The sequence below is a fragment of the Babylonia areolata genome, chromosome 22 (genome assembly GCF_041734735.1).
Source record: "Babylonia areolata isolate BAREFJ2019XMU chromosome 22, ASM4173473v1, whole genome shotgun sequence".
Classification (NCBI taxonomy): domain Eukaryota; kingdom Metazoa; phylum Mollusca; class Gastropoda; order Neogastropoda; family Buccinidae; genus Babylonia; species Babylonia areolata.
In genome coordinates, this window is record NC_134897.1 from 32,879,633 (window position 1) to 32,893,058 (window position 13,426).

Genomic DNA, 13,426 nt, shown 5'->3' on the forward strand with positions numbered 1-13,426 from the left:
AAGATAGAATACTGTATCGTATTGCATTGGTTATCGTATTGGTTGGCGTGCTTAAGATAGAATACTGTATTGTATTGCATTGGCTGGCGTGCTTAAGACAAAATTATTTTATTGTATTGTATTAGTTGGCGTGCTTAAGATAGAACATTGCATTGTATTGTATTAGTTGGCGTGCTTAAGACAACATTGTACTGTATTGTATTGTATTACTCTTCTTGTCACAACACACTTCATTGTGTGAAATTCGGGCTGCTCTCCCAAGGAAGAGTGCGTCGCTACGATGATATGAGAGCACACGCACACACACGCACACACACACACACACACACACACACACACACACACCCCACCCTTTATTTCCTGACTGCAAGTGTGTTTGCTTTCTTATCAAAGTACAATAGAAATCACGCGTATGTGTTGAGAAGTGCTTTCATACTCATTGATAATTTTTTTTCTTCTTCTTTTGATTGAGAGATCTGTGGTTTAGCATTGAAAGTGGGTACGTCGTCAGAATATTACAAACATGCACAAGGTTTCGTGTATGTTGCCACTGGACAGTCATACTGAGAGTGAAACTTGTAGACGATCATTCAACATGTGTCGATGATGAAAGATCGTAGTTCAGATCGGTTACAGTCTCAGCCGACAGTCGATTATTTGCTCTTTTCTGTTTGAATGATAATGGCAAGTTGGAACTGACGTGTCTTCAAGGGAAAGGTGGCGTCTACACGTCGTTTATTCGTCGTAATTCATTTATAGTCTGTTCATCTAAGATGATGATATTAGACTGGAAATAAATGATATTTTATTATTATCATTATTTGTATTATTATTTTTTCAATCATAATGGTGATTATTATTATCATTAATTAGAAATCATTTGTGAAAGTCAATGGCAGGGGAAGGAATATTCAACTGAAAAGGGGGCGGTTGAGGTGTGTGTGTGGGGGGGGGGGGAGGGGATTGAGGAAGGAAAAGAGAGAGAGAACAGAATGTGGAAAAGAAAGAGTACAAAATGTAAAATGGAGAGGGTGGATGTCAGTGACTGGAGAAAGAAAAACATAATACTGGAAGAGTGTGTGTGAGATGGGGGATGTGGGAAACGGGATAAGGACAGAAAATCAATCAGTAATCAGATAATTGCATGCTATACTTCATAGATTATTATTTAAAACGAGGATGATGTGGGGACCTACAATAAACAACCAACTGGACTATTTAACACGTAACTAGCTAACTTTAATAAAGAACATTTTGAAATGCAGTGCAGCGTCTACACTGGCGAAGAAACTGCGTAGTTGGGGGGTGGGGTAAGCAACTGTTGATTGGTCGGCCCATTACTGTGGCGATCCAAGTATTGCTTCATTTTGCTTTGTTGTTGATGGTGTATATCTGAGTAATGTCACGTATAGGGGGGGATCGTTGCTTTAAGCGACGAAGAGAAAGGAGTATACAATGGTGATTTTTTTCTGTCTTTGATGTGCGCCTTTAGGGGGTAGTACATTGCTTTGGAGAAAGGTGATTCCGTGGTGGATTTAAACGTGACTGAGTTAAGTGAGTCAACCCCCAGCGTCGGTGCGTCTTTTGTGGAATGGTACGTTCCATCGGAGAAAAGCCTTCTGTGGATATGTAGGTCATATGTATTCCATTTGTGGCAACCCCCAGAGGTGCTGCACTTTGTGTGTGGAATGATTATTTGCTCTTGAAGAAGCGTTCATCTCGGCAGTCCTATACGCCTGTGTAATTTAATTCGATTTGTAATTGATTTTGATTATATAATTTTTTAATTTCCTTGGAGGATGTATTCGCCTCGACGGTGTTCCGTGTTTTGTTTCAAGGTGCTGCTTTTGAGGAGGCGTTCTTCTCGGTAGAACTGCGTTCGTTTGTTGCTGGTACTCAGTTTTGTTGTTGTTTTTTTTATGGGACTGTTCATCGTCAGTGACAGTGGTCCCGTCCTTGTTTGGGATTGTTTTGTTCGGAGGGGTGGGTGTTCGAGCCTCCCAACCCCCTCCCCTGGCATTGCTGTGATTGTGTTTGTGGTGGTGATGGGTTTTTTTTTGTTGTTGTTATTTTTTTTCGTTCTGCTTTTTTTTCTTTCCCTTCTGTTTTGTGTGCGGCCGCGTCCATGACTGGGTACCTTGATTTATCATGCCAAGTGGATTTCATTTCTTGCCTCACTGCGTTCGTTATGAAGTGGGTGAAAAGATTGTTTGTTTGTTTGTTTGTTTGTTTGTTTTTCTCTAACGGTATGATGAGACACTTTCTGATATCTTCATAATTTCTTTTCTTATACTATTTTTTTTTTCGTGACGGGTTGATTTCTCGTAGTCTGTAATTGAATTACCTTACAATTTTGAAAACTAGAAACTTTAACGATTACAGTTTGAATGAATTTTCTCATGTGAGAAAGCAAAAAGCGTAAGTTTGGAAGAAATTGTTTTTGAACCAATTCGTCACGCGCATGCATGCACACACACGCACACACACACACACAATCTCACACACACACACACACACACACACACACACACACACACACACACACACACAAGTTGGCGAGTGGAGCTGTTTTTCTTTTTTCTTTTCTTTTTTTTTTCTTTTTTTTTTTTTGGACAGGAGGAAATGCTCGGTGCTCCATCACGCTTTGACAGTTTGTTCAGGATCTTGGTTTCGGAGGGGTAGGATAAAATAACACGCCCCCCCCCACCCCCTTCCACCTAACGTCCCCTCCCTTCCATCCCCCGCACCCCCACCCCTCCTTCCTGCCCCCTATCCCCCACCCCCCCCCCCCCCGCCCCCGTCCATGTCCCCCAAAGCACCACCTCATTGACCAGTGGGCGATTTGAAGAGGGTGCAGAAGGGTTGGTTGGACAGGGGCTTGTGGAGGTTTTAGGTGAATGCTTTTCCCTCTTGGGAGAAGACGAAAAACTAAAAATTTTTTTTTTTTAAAAGACGCCACTCCCTCCCTCCCCTCCCTCCCCACCCCCACCTCTTCTCTCGCTCACCGGCTTCTCCTCTCCCTTCCCTCTACCCACCCACCCCCCACTCCAAGCCCCCAAACACGGGGGGCACGGGGGGCACAGGGGGAGAAGGAGAAGAAGAAGAAGAAGAAATGTATATCGAACAGGTCCCTTCACTGATTGACAGGTGTTTGCTCCGGTCACCCAGGGAGAGTGGCACCACCTTTCCTAGACACTCCTGCAGTGACCGTCGGTCCTGGAGTCTGTTGATGTTTTCTTCTCCTCCTTGTTCTTCTCCTTCTCCTCCTTCTTCTACTTCTTCTTCTTCTTCTTCTCAAGAAGGGATAAAGGGACTTGCCACTACTGGAGGGGTCTTGGAGGAATATGTGTGTGTGTTGTGTGTGTGTGTGTGTGTGTGTGTGTGTGTGTGTGTGTGTGTGTGTGTGTGTGTGTGAGTGACTATATGTGCGTGTGCGGGCGTGCGTGTGTGCTGTGTGTGTGTTGTAGCGTGTGTGTGTGTGTGTGTGTGTGTGTGTGTGTGTGTTGTGTGCGTGTGTGTGTGTGTGGTAGTGTGTGTGTGTGTGTGTGTCTGTAGTGTTTTTGGGTTTTTTTCTTTTGTGTGTGTGTGTGTGTGTGTGCGTGCGTGTGAGTGACTATGTGTGCGTGTGTGGGTGTTTGTGTGTGTGATTCTGTGCGTGTGAGTGGTTGTGTGTGTGTGTGCGCGCGCGCACGCGTTCGTATTGTTGTTGTTTTTTGTTGTGTGTGAGTGTGTGTGTGTGTGTGTGTGTGTGTTTTGTTTTATTGTCTTTTTTTTTTGTGTGTGTGTAAGGGTGGGGATGGCAGTTGTAGAGGGAGAGAATAGTATGACCACTCTGGTTCGTGTGTGTGTGTGTGTGTTGGGGGGGGAGTGTGTTATGTTTGACTGGGGTGGGTGGGGAGTGGTGGGAAGAAGGGAAGGGAAGGTAAAGTGGAAGGAGGAGGAGGAGGAGGAGGAGGAGGAAGGAAGGGGTGGATTTTCTGTTGTTGGGAAATCTGATCTGTGTGGACAGCAAGTGCATGGCTATGAGGGGACAGCGCTCTTCTTGTAATGCAGGCTGGGTCCACCCCGCCGCCCCTCCCCCCCTTCCCCCACCCCCACCCCTCTGAACCCCCCCCCCTCCCTCCCTCGAACCGTTTTCCCCCCTTTGTCACTTGTTTGATAAAAAGGAGCCTTCAATCAGTGCACTTCGGGTGACTTGCCAGAAGAAGAAGAGAAGAAGAAGAAGAAGAAAGAAAGAAAGAAAACGATGTACACACCGATAACTTGTTTTTTACCCTCTCACTTTCATAGATGCTTACACCCCTTTTCTCTCCCCCCCCCCCCCCGACCCCCACCGCTCAAGACTCCCTTTCCCCCTCCCCTCCCTACCTGCTTCCAATCTTTTTTATTTTTCTTCCCCCTCCGAACCCCCCCCCCCCCCCCTTACCCCCCACCCCCACACTCCCCTCACTCCCCTACCTTTACCCTCATTTCCTCCCCCCCCCACCTCACCCTCAACCCCACCCACCTCCACCCGCCATACCCCTCGCCCACTCTTCACCCCTAAACTACAAGACCGAACAACACGAAGTACTTGCACCTTTATCTGTCACTACAGTGTCCAATGCTTCGAGCCAAGGATTCCATCCCGTTCTCGCCCTGTCTCTACTAAGTTTGACCGGTGTAGCATCCCAGACTGACCCCCCCACCCCGGAAACGTCAGTGCTGCAAAGTTCGTGCTTCACACAGGACCTCTGTTTATCGTCTCGTCAGAATGACGAGACACACAGTTTGATTTTCCGGTGTAGTATCCCAGATTGTCTCCCACCTGGAAACGTCCCCGGGGGACAATTTGACCGCAGGAGTTGTCCCCCGGGTACTTTCTCACCGTTCATAATGTCCCATGCGGACATTTTCAGCGGACAAAATGTCCCCCTTTTTTTTGCGTTTTAGCCTCGTTTTGAAATGTCCCCCTTGCCCTGAAAATGTCAACCTCTTCAACCTCTTGTATCCCGTAACTTCCCCTCCGTCGAAAATGACCCATCCCCCCCCCTCCTCCCCTTCTCACGCCCCCAGCTTTTCTCCAACAGAACGTTTGTTCCATCTGCGAGCGCGTGGGGGCATTTTTGGCAAAGGGGACGTTACGGGATACTTGGGGAGAACATTTTCAGGGTGAGGGGGACATTTCAGAACGAGGCTAAAACCCAAGGAAGCGGACATTTTGGCCGCTAACAATGTCCGCAGGGGACATTATGAACGGTGAGAAAGTCCCCGGGGGACATTTCCAGCGGTCAATTTGTCCCCCTGGGGACGTTTCCAGGTGGGGGACAATCTGGGATGCTGCACCGGAAAATCAACTGTGTGTCTCGTCATTCTGATGAGACGATAAACACAGGTCCCGTGTGCAGCACGAACTTGGCAGCACTGAAATAGAAACCATGGCAACATAATTATGTGTTGTTGTTGTTGTCTTTTGGCAAAATTCTGTCATAGTTCTGTTGAAGAATTCCATTTTGATAGGTACACAAATCATAATACGCACGCACTCAAGGCCTGACTAAGCGCGTTGGGTTATGCTACTGGTCAGGCATGGGCCTAACGGATGTGGTGTGGTGCATATGGAATTGTCCGAACGCAGAGACACAACACACCTCCTTGGGAAACTGAAACAAACTTTTGGTGTCACCTACATGCACAGTTCAGACAGTGCATAAAAAAACCCCATCTCGGATCACAGATCAACACTGTAGGAAATCGAGGATCTGAAGATCAAAAGTATTCACAATGAACGCAGTCACAGTGTTAAATTTCTTGCGTGGAGAGTTAGGCGAGTGACACACGTGACAGGTAAGCTAAATGTGGAGTGATGGCCTAGAGATAACGCGTCCGCATAGGAAGCGAGAGAATCTGAGCGCGTTGTTCGAATCACGGCTCAGCCGCCGATATTTTTTCTCCCCTCCACCAGACCTTGAGTGGTGGTCTGGACGCTAGTCATTTGGATGAGACGATAAACCGAGGTCCCGTGTGCAGCATGCACTCAGCGCACGTAAAAGAACCATGGCAACAAAGGAGTTGTTCCTGGAAAAAATCAGTAGAAAAATCAACTTCGATAGGAAAAACAAATAAAACTGCACGCAGGAAAAAAAATATTTAAAAAATGGGTGGCGCTGGAGTGTAGCGACGCGCTCTCCTCGGAGAGAGCAGCCCGAATTTCACACAGAGAAATCTGTTGTGATAAAAAGAAATACAAATACAAATACAAAAATGAATGCGCTGTCCTAATTTAGGCGTTCTTTCGTCGTTCTGATACACAGACGACGCCCTTTGGAAAACCTGCAGTTTAACTTGAGCCGTAAGAAATCGATTTAGTAAGAACTTTTCGTGGGGCAGTTCGCCAAAAAGTATACATAAGAATTCGGAAATCGTTGTCTGATGTGTTGTTGCTGCTGTTGTTGTTGTTGTTGTTGTTGTTGATATTGCTCAACAGGAATCACACGAGAGCCTTCTTTCTTCGTCTTTTTTTAAATTATAATTTGTTTTACGTTCATTTACTGAAAGCAGATAGGTGACAGAAAGTTGTAAGTCCCCTCATCGTCTCGTTATTGCCTGTTTGTGTTATCTATCTATCTATCTATCTATCTATCTATCTATCTATCTCTCTATATATATGAGTGTGTGTGTGTGTGTGTGTGTGTGTGTGTGTGTGTGTGTGTGTGCGTGCGTGCGTGTGTGTGTATGTTCACTTCTTCATTAATTCATTTATTCTCTCTCTCTCTCTCTCTTATTCGGTTATTGACTATTTTGCAATAAAGCATGCATAAATTTATAAACAGATCATACCAAGGCGGAACTGGAAAAATTACTGTTTCTTCATTTTAAACCGAACAGGTATTGAATTGAATTATCTGTTAACCTTTTTTTTATGAGGTTGTGTTTTTATTTGTTTATTGGTTTGTGCATTTATTTTTGGCCCATTTTTTCATTTGTTTCTGTATCAGTTATGTTTTCCTCTCTTTCCATTGTTTTTTGTTTTGTTTTGTTTCTTTATCAGTTCATTTATTTATTCATCAATCGAATGTCTTTATTTATTCAAGCCATTTACTTACTCATTACTTCGTTTATCAGCTCATTCAGCCATTCATTAATCTATTCATTTATCAATTTGTTTATTGAATATCGTTTATTCATTTAACTATTGTGCGTTTATTTACTCGATTCGATTATTCCTTTACACAGTCATCCGTTCTTTTATTCATTTATTTGTTTGTTTATTCATTTACTTATTTATTCATTCATTTATTTATTCGGTTTTTGTTTGTTTGTTTATTCATTTATTCATTCGTTTATTTATTTATGTATTTATTTGTTCATTTATCTGTTTATCTATTTGCTTGTTTGTTTGTTTTGTTTGTTTCCAGGCAGAGTGACATGGAGACGGAGACATGTTACAGAAACCTTGCCCAGGTCACCAGGATAGGCCAAGTCTCGAGGAGAGGACGAGGTTATTTGAATAAAGCGGTGGGCTGTCAGTAGTCGGGGGAGTAACATTGTATGGAAGGGGGAGAACATTTGGAAACCCTAGACCATTCATTCCGAGCTTCGTGTGTGTGTGTGTGTGTGTGTGTGTGTGTGTGTGTGTGTGTGGTTCTTTTCTTGTATGCCATGCTATCCTTGAAAGTCTACCAACAGGTATGTCACAAGCCGCTGTAATTTCTGGGTAATGATTCCGGATTCTTAGCAAGTCTGCAGTGAAAACAATACAAATGCGTTCCGTCAGAAACACCAGGTAGGTTTGCGAACCAGGAAGTTCTCTGTCGCGTTGTACTAACTGTGTGTGGGATTAGTGGGTGGGTGGGGCAGGGGTGGTTGTGGTTATAGGTGAGGGTGTGAGTTCAGGTGTGTGACTGTGTGTGTGTGTGTGTGTGTGTGTGTGTCCTGTTCCGGGGCGGTGGTGGGGGGGGGATAAGAAGGTTGTGTTTGAGTGACTCTGTGGTGGTGGGGGTAAGGTGGGGTGGAGAGAGTGGAGAGTGATTGTTTTTGTAAGAATGTGTGTGTGTGAGGGGGTGGTGTGGGGGAGGGGGTCGTACGCACACGCGCGTGCTTGTATGTATCTGTGTCTGTCTGTATGCGTGTACATGTGTGTGCGCGTGTGTGTGTATGTGTGTGCGCTCGCGTGTGTGTGTGTGCGTGTGTAGTGTGTTCTTGTGTGCTTTGTGTCTCACTAACGTGTTACTGTAAAACTTATCGTACATATACTATATAAATGAAAGCGCAATATAAGTTTATCAAACATATGATCTCATCAGCGAAGACAAACTTCTTTTCTTCTCACGTTCTCGAAGCCACATCCATCAAATCTCTTTATTCTATCATGTCAAATTTTCTCCAAGAAAAACAAAACAAAACAAAAAAACCCAAAAAACAAACCTTCTCTTGCTTCTGCCTACATTTTATCTGAACTCCTCAATGTCTTCTCCTCTTTCTTTTTCGACAAAGTCCAAAATAGTCGTACGAGCTTGGACCAGATGCCTTTTCCTACCCGCTCATCCTGATCCTCAATTCAGCGGCACTCCTCTCCATTCCTTTATCCCATTGACTGAAAAAGAAGTGAATGAAATCCTGAAAGAAATGACAATGAAATCCTGTGAACTCGATCCTATACCAGCCTCTGTCTTTTCCCAGTGTGTCTCACAGCTTCTCCCCACAATCACCACTATTGTCAACTCATCCCTTCTCACTGGAACATTTCCATCCAATTTCAAAACTGCAGTCGTCCGGCCTCTTCTAAACCGAACCTTGATGCAAACATTTTGAAAAAAATATCGACCAGTTTCTAACCTTCATTTCCTGTCCAAACTCTGAAAAATCTGTCCTAAAGCAGCTCAAAAACCACCTTTGCTTCAACAATCTCATCCACCCTTTTCAGTCTGCCTATCGTGCTGACCACAGCACCGAAACCACTCTCCTTCACATCCTGAACAATCTAGCGTCCGACTCGGGAAAAAAATTTCCCTTCTCACTCTTCTCGACTTGTCAGCCGCCTTTGACACGATAGACCATTCAGTCCTTCTTTCCCGTCTTCATTTTACATTTGGCATCAGCTGGTTCAAATCGTATCTCAGTGATCGATTCCAGTCTGTCATCGTCGATAATTTCCAGTCTGAATTTGTTAAAATCAAACAATGAGTCCCACAGGGATCTGTTTTAGGCCCAGTTCTGTTTACACTGTACACTGCTCCTCTCGCTGAAATTATCAACCACCACAATTATAGTCATTATTCCTATGTTGATGACACTCAACTTCAGAAGATACCCCTGAAAAATTGTCCTCGCTCTTGCAGGAAACATCTAAATTCTTCCTGGACATTCAAAACTGGATGACTCTAGATAAGTTACAATTGAACGCAGACAAAACCGAAGCAATGATCATAGGAAGTAAACAAAAACACTCTTCCATCGCAGCTGACAAAACCAGACTTTGCAATACATCCATCCCTCTTGTCCTTAACAACATACTGTCTGTGCAAAAATTTATCAGTCAAACATGTCAATCCTGCTACTGTCAATTGCGACGCATCTGTTCCATTCGGAAATATCTGTCCACCGACGCAACATCTAGACTTGTCGTTTCTCTCCTTCTTCTCTCGCCTTGACTACTGCAACTCTCTATTGTCTGGTTTGCCTGCTTCATCTATTCAGTCCCTTCAGCGCATACAAAACTCTGCTGCCCGACTCGTCCTCAGAAAGAAAAGATCTGGGCACATCACTCCTCTTTTGCAACATCTCCATTGGCTCCCTGTCTCACACAGAATAAAGTATAAGATCAGCACTCTATGTTATAAATGTATTCACAGATCTGCCCCTTCCTATCTTCATGGCTGCCTTCACCTCCATCTCGCTCTGTACGATCGGCTTCGGATCCACTCTGTTTACGCATACCCAGATTCAAACACTACACTGTTGGACACCGTTCTTTCTCTGTCTCTTGACCTTGCATTTGGCATGAACTTCCTCTTTCGCTTCGTCAGGTCTCCGCACTCAGCTCTTTCAAGTCTGGCCTTAAAACCCACCTCTTCCCAAAATAGCCTCCCTTCCCTGCCCCTTCCTTGTCTTCAGTTTCTTCAGTTTTAGAGTTACGCATGCGTGTGAATAACTGGTGTGAAACGCTTACATTTGTCTCTGCACAAATGTAAATACTGTCATTATCATTATTATTATTATAAGTGTGCCGTTATTAGTTGATAATCATGTTCATCATTTGGAATAATGCTTTGGTGAATCTTATATGTAAACTTTAGCCAAATGGGTCAAGGGATGTCTTCATAGGGAAGTTTAGTTCGCTTGCTTCGTCAGTTCAGTCTTTCTTGGAGGCGTCACTGCGTTCGAACCAATAATCCGTGTACGCTGCGCCACATCTGCTGAGGAGAGGTACCTGACCAGCAGCGTGACCCAACGCCCTCAGTCGGGCCTCGAGGGAAAAATGAATAACCAGATTGATTAACTAATGAATGAATAAATGAATGAATGAATAAATGAGGGCCGTAAGAATCGGTTTCCGGTTGTGCTTAATGTACTCTTCATCAACCAACTCATTACGCCAAGGTGGATCGACGGGGCTAGAACTGGCGTGTTCAACCTGTCGCGAAATACATTTAACCTGATGCCAAGGTTGAACTGTGAGCAGAGCCATGTCAGTGAGTCAATCGTCACACGCACCGTCGGTGGCTTCAGCTGCTCTGGGGTCAGTGTTGCGAGTCAGCCTATACTTCTGCATGCTCCTCCTTAGGGGGAAGGAAGGTGGCAGAATGGTTAAGACGCTCAGCTGCCAGTATAGTCCGTGAGGGTGTGGGTTTGAATCCCGCTCTCGCCTTTCCTCCCAAGTTTGACTGGAAAGTCAGACTGAGCATCTAGTCGTCATTCGTTCGGGTGAGACGATAAACCGAGGTCCCGTGTGTTAGCAGCACGCACTTACAGGCGCACTGAAAAAGAACCCATGGCAACGAGAGTGTTGCCCTCCGGCAAAAGTCTGTGGAAGTAGAAGTCCACTCTGATCAGTAAACAAAAATATAAGCATGCACTCAAGGCCTGACTAAACGCGTTGGGTTATGCTGCTGGTTCAGGCATCTGCCTAGCAGATGTGGTGTAGCGTATATGGATTTGTCCGAAGGCAGTGACGCCTCATTGAGAAACTGAAACTGACACAACGCGCTCCACACGCCACACCTGACTGTTCTGCACTCCCTCCCCCGAAAATCCGATTCAAATAGATTTTAAGCGTAGAAGGTGTTTTGAAGAACGGGTACAACAATATTCTATTCGTAAAATATTTGTTGGATTTATTTGACTGACCAAATATTCAAAATTGAATGGATTGGCCAATGATCTGTCAGAATTTCTCCTCCCCCTGTTCCCCCACCACCTTACCCACCATTTTCCTAAATTTCTTCTTTTTTTTCCCTTCGTGTTTCTCTTCTATCAGGCCGATTACTCTGGTGATAATGAATCTAATCTCATGTTAATATTGATAGTAGTATTGTTTGTTTATTTCATTATGTCACTACTTACTGTTTATGAATGTTATTTGATACAATTGATAATATGGTTCATCAGCCGTCATGTTAAAATTGAAGTGCAACGTTGTGAGCAACACTCTAAGCTTTAAGCTTGTCGACGCTCTTTTGTCATTGATTGCATTTTAATCATGTGTATTGTTGAACAATTAAAGATTACTTAAACCAAAAGCCGGGTACGACAAGTACGACACAAAACAAGGCGTGGTAGCATCGTAACATTTCGTTTACTTTGTTCATAGATTATCAGGATTTCGGCTTAGAATTTTTTTTAGCTAGTTTTCTTGTCATCTGGGGATGATGAACTAAGTTGAAGGGCTGAGTTCCTCAGCACTTCCTAGTCTTATTTGCTCCTTGTATCATAATTGCGGCTTTGAAGAATTTATATATATGATTGTTTTACCTTTTTTTTATAAAGTTATCTGGGAATGACAAATTAAGTTGAAGAGCTGAATTCCTCAGCACTTCCTAGTCTTATTTGCTCTATGGTGCATACTATGTCATAAACGTTATTTTGCAGGTTTTTATTTTTTAATATCTACATTTTTTTTTCAGATGTAACAAGAGTTTTGTATTTAACGCGGTGTAATTTTCAAACTTTTTTTTTTTTAATTCAATTGAGCAGTGCTGATAATTATGGTGCTGTGCGGCCCCAGGGCAGGGCTTGAAGCAACGATGTCAAATTTTAAAAAGTGGGGGTCAGGCTGCCTGCTCGCTCAACTTGATGTCATGTCGGTATCAGGGGCCATAATTATTATTTCCAGCGTTTCTGCTATAAATAGACTGTGTAAGCTCTGAACCCCCCCCCCCCCCCGCCCCCCCCCCCCCAAAAAAAAAAAAATCAAAAAAAAAAACAAAAAAATCGAAAGACGAAAACTGTTAACATTTTAACATTTTAAACCTCCTCTCATCCCACACCAACCCCCTCTCGCCTACCCCCCAGCCCCCCCCCCCAAACCGCCCCCCACATCCCCCACCCCTCTCCCCCACACCCACCTACACCACCTCTATCCGCATACCCCCATCCTTGTCACCAGATTCCGAAAAGCATTATTCCCAGTCACGCATGAACTGGTCTTCTATTCTCAGGCTGTGTCAGTGTTACCGAAGAAAGAAGTGCTGCTACGCCGCGAAGCTGTGCTCTGAATGGTTCGTTCTGCATCTGACGTCGTTCTGTGCAGGTGAACAGTACTTTGGGGAGTGGTTAAGTTAGAGCTGCCCCTTTATTTCTTTTCTTTTGTGTGTGTGTGTGTGTGTGTGTGTGTGTGTGCCCCCCTCCCCCCTTTCTCTCTCCGTCCCCCCCTCCCCCGCCACCCCCACCCCCCCCCCACCCCCCCCACCCCTCCTTATGTTTAACCCCTGCCTTCTTTGCGCTTGTAAATGAACCTTTTTGGGTCAGCGTTTCTTTCTTGATTTTATTTATTTATTTATTTATTTATTTATTTTCAAGCAGAATTTCAGATTTAAATCTAGTCGTTTCATTTTAAGGTGTTGAGAACGGTTGGTATAGGGTGTGTGTGTGTGGGCGGGGGAACGGAGGGGGGGGGAGGGAGATGGTGGAACAGGAGGAGAAGGAGGAGGAGGAGATGGTGAAACAAGAGGAGGAGAAGAAGGAGGAGGAAGAGGAGAAGGAGGAGGAGATGGTGAAACAGGAGGAGGAGGGGGGGAGGAGATGGTGGTTCAGGAGGAGGAGGAGGAGGAGGGGGTAAGGAGATGGTGTAACAGGGGGAGGAGGAGGAGGAGAAGGAGGAAGAGAAAGAGGAGGAGATGGTGAAACAGGAGGAGAAGGAGGAGGGAGAGAAGAAGGAGGGAGAGAAGAAGGAGGGAGAGAAGGAGGGAGAGAAGGAGGAGGGAGAGAAGAAGGAGCAAATGAAATT

The 13,426-nt window shown here is 44.6% G+C and overlaps 1 long non-coding RNA gene across 3 annotated transcripts in view; it reads left to right on the forward strand.

The window, feature by feature from the left end:
• Positions 1–13,426, forward strand: part of LOC143297425 (uncharacterized) — a 35,462-nt gene that overhangs the window by 12,763 nt on the left and 9,273 nt on the right. For 2 of the 3 annotated variants that reach the window (XR_013057270.1, XR_013057271.1), the window contains exon 2: positions 7,398–7,480. This is a non-coding gene — a long non-coding RNA (uncharacterized LOC143297425). Of the gene's footprint in view, positions 1–7,397; positions 7,481–12,638; positions 12,731–13,426 lie in introns of all 3 variants that reach the window. The other variant, XR_013057269.1, reaches the window with a different exon arrangement.